The sequence below is a fragment of the Nelumbo nucifera genome, chromosome 1 (assembly GCF_055504915.1).
Source record: "Nelumbo nucifera cultivar China Antique chromosome 1, China Antique-T2T, whole genome shotgun sequence".
NCBI classification, from domain to species: domain Eukaryota; kingdom Viridiplantae; phylum Streptophyta; class Magnoliopsida; order Proteales; family Nelumbonaceae; genus Nelumbo; species Nelumbo nucifera.
The window spans coordinates 3034705-3038429 of NC_142649.1; the positions used below are offsets into that span (position 1 = coordinate 3034705).

The window sequence follows — 3725 nt, forward strand, 5'->3', positions numbered from 1 at the left end:
CAATCCAATCCAATCCAATTATAATACAAATGGATTTGATTGGATCCAATCTGATCCAATTAAAATGTAAATGGACCAGATTGGGTCCAATCCAATCCAAAGTGAATGAATCTCCAAAATTACTTGTGAAATCCAGAAAAATATATATAAAAAAAATACATCACCTATTACATTCCAATCCAATCCAATTAAAATTCAAATGGACTATATTAGGTCCAATCCAATCCATAATGAATGAAAAAACAAAATTACATGAAAAAACCCTAAAAATATTAAAAAAAATACAAAAACATCTGCTAAATCCAATCCAATCCAATTAAAATGCAAATGGACTGGATTGGGTCCAATCGAATCCAATCCAAAGTGAATGAAACACTAAAATTAATTACATGAAAAACCCAAAAGGTATAAAAAGAATACAAAAACATCTACTGCAATCCAATCCAATCCAAAGTGAATGAAACACCAAAGTTACATGAAAAAACCCAAAGAAATATTAAAAGAATACAAAAACATCTGCTGCAATCCAATCCAATAATTGAGAATTTAGGTTCTATATATCTGATGATGTAGAGAATACACACACCCAAGCAAATCTACAAGACACCCACAATGTTCTAATTTAGGTTCAATGCATTATATCTTTCTCATGGAATCAAAGTGTCTACGCCCTTCATCCACCAATCATCCATTACTACAAGCACTCAAAACACCAATGAAAGTGATGCCATCTGGCTTAGCACCAACCAAGTTCGTCTTTGAAAAGAGTTTTAGTTGTCTGGCCAGTCATAACAAACCCACAAACAATAGCAATTCATGAAGCCATGTCATTTTCCCCAATTATCCTAAAAATATCTATGGACTTTCTATGCACACACATTTGGCATACATGTCTATGAGAGAAGTACCAATAATGACATCCATTCGAATCGTATTTTCATCAATGTATCCATGGATCCATTTCTCATTCTCTAGAGCTCCCAACTTAGCACAACATGAAAGGAGTACAACAAGACTGAACTTATCCGATTTTACTCTTTTCGTTTACATCTCCTAAAATAGAGACAAGGCTCCATCAAATTGGTTATACTACACATAGCCATTAACCGTAGCCGTCCAAAGAACAACATCCCTTGCAAGAGTCCAATCAAAGAGTTCTGTAGCCTCATGGCTAGAAGCTAGCCATGCTTGTCCAAGAAATTACATTTTTACCTGGCATGCTTAGCACACACATTTTGAATACATACCTAACGAGGCATTACCGATTACAATGGTGAATTCAAGCTCATTTTTAATATATTGGTGAATCTCCTTACCCAGTTCCAAGTTTCCTAAGGCAACACAAGGTAAAAGAGTGCTGAATACTATTGCTTTATCAAGCCTCACATAACTCTTTTGTTTCATTTAATGGAAAACAACATATGCATCATCAAATCTCCATTCTTAACATATCTATAAATCAAAACATTCCAAGAAGTCACATCGCTTTATGACATTTCTTTAAACAATTGTCGCAAAGTCTCAACATTACCCATTTTTGCATACATGTCCATAAGTGAGTTCCTCACATAAGAATCAAATTCAAACCCACATTTCACAAAAAATCCATGGACTTTTCTCCCTTGAGAAACTGCCTACAAACACCCAACTACATTGAGAACAAAGGGATAAGTGAAATCGTCAGGGGATAAATCACTTTCCCTCAACCTATTGAAACAAAAGAACTTATCTAAAGCTACCCTTCTTTGCAAATGTCTTGATCATTAAATTGAAGATGATGAGGCATGGCTATTGAAAGTAACAGAAGATTCTCTTTGCATACACAAAATTTCTAGAATTCAGAGTTGTACAGAAATGCCATGAGCTTATTGAATGCATCCCTGAAACCCTTGCTTTTTCTTCAAGCATTCAAACAAGGATTTCAGCCATCAAGGTTTGATTCCACAAATAGGGTTTTAAGACTTCTAGGGTTTTGGCTTCAAGTTTCAAACCGGACAACAAGGTTTCGATCTTATTTTTAATCGGATTATTAGGAGTTTGGCTTTGGTCCAATTGAAACTATTATGAATATAGACCAATTTATTATGGATTGGCCTGACCCAATAATTATTACGGACTATCCAAATCCAATTTAATAAGTTTTGGATCAGATCGGATCCAATCCAAAACTAGTCCACTTCTCAAGTGCCTATAGGACCTTAGATAGACTTCTAAGTGCTATCTTAACTTGACATAACTTATAGATACCTACCCAACCTAAATTGGTAGGACTTCTCACTCTTGAACACGCTAATATTACAATAATAGCTTAGATACAAATCAAACACCTCTCAAATAGGTAGATACAACAAATACAACCAAAACTACCCAAAGTACAAGATAACGCTATAAGCACTCTAGGCTCAAATGGGGCTTTCTTCTACCTTGACGTACAAGGGTTTTCTCTCTTTTATATCACGGAGAAACCAATACATGAACTCTTTTAATAGTGTTAGCCAACAGGGATAAGAATGGACTTAGAGTTTTAGAAGCGGGATCACTGAAGGGAAAAAAGGAATAGGGTTTAGTTCTCAGTGGATTAAAAATGTGATCCCCTTTAAAGAGTGTGGTCTCCCTATTTATAGAACTGGAGAGACAAACTACATTGTGTGAAGCCAAAAGTCTTGAATATTCCACAGCTTAGATAGTTATTGGCTGCAGATCCTGTCTATTTCTCATGAGGGACTTGTGTCCCACATGACCAAAAGGTTCTTAGAGCACAATCTTAAGCCTTGTTAGGGAATGATGTGTGCCAATTTAATTTTAGGGAACGAGCAACCATGGTTTTCCTGAGGTATTAGCCACACGTTTGACACCTCTGACTCTCATCATGCTTGATCATTCGGTACTTAACTTGAATGTCCCATGGGGCCAGCTTGATGTGGTTCCATGAGATGAAGTAGTTCACTCTCACGAGGCAGGATTAATGTAGCCTTGCGGGGCAATAGTTAGTTTAGCCTTGCGTTGTGAACTTATCTTGCAAGGTTACATTAATGTGGCCTCGCAAGGTTAAAATAACAAGAGCTCATGAGGCGATTAGTGAAGTACACTTGATAGACCTCGCGAGGCAAAATTAACTCAATTTCGCGGGCTCGGTTCTTGTTGCATCTTTGCTTGCTTTGTAAATAAGCTTAGGGCTCATAGTATAGGATCTATTTCTATGATGTCTCTGGGTCTCTATAGATTTCTTCACATTGTGAGACCTCCGACTGCATAGGGTTCCAAGTATAGGATCTGGCACAATGGTGTCTCTGGGTCACTATAGATTTCTGTACCATGTGTGACCTCTGACCGCATAGGGCTCATACAACCAGGGGTAAGCTCGGAGGCGATGCCCAATACTAGTTTCCTAAGCATGTGGTGGATGAGCTATTCTTGTGACTAGAGATTTTATTGCTCGGTTGCATTGCCATAAGTTATTTAATGCGCTTAATAATGAAGTTGGTGTTGTAATATATTGTAATTGCACAAAGATGGTAAATATACATTGGACATGAGCGTGTAAAAGGAATCGCACAATAAGATTATGTATTTTGAAGAGTACAAGAAGTATACATTTCATTAATAAGAAATAGTTGTTACAAGCAAACTATTTGGTAGAATGTTTATTCATAATATTGTTTTAGCTAGTGGCCATTGATGGTCTTGCCATCACCATTAGCTTCAGGGTTCCATAAAACATAAGA

At 36.6% G+C, this 3725-nt stretch overlaps 1 pseudogene; it reads right to left on the reverse strand.

Annotated features, from left to right (window-relative positions):
- Positions 1-546: 546 nt before the first annotated feature.
- On the reverse strand, positions 547-3336 carry LOC148802849 (pentatricopeptide repeat-containing protein At1g31430 pseudogene; annotated as a pseudogene).
- Between the last annotated feature and the right edge of the window lie 389 nt (positions 3337-3725).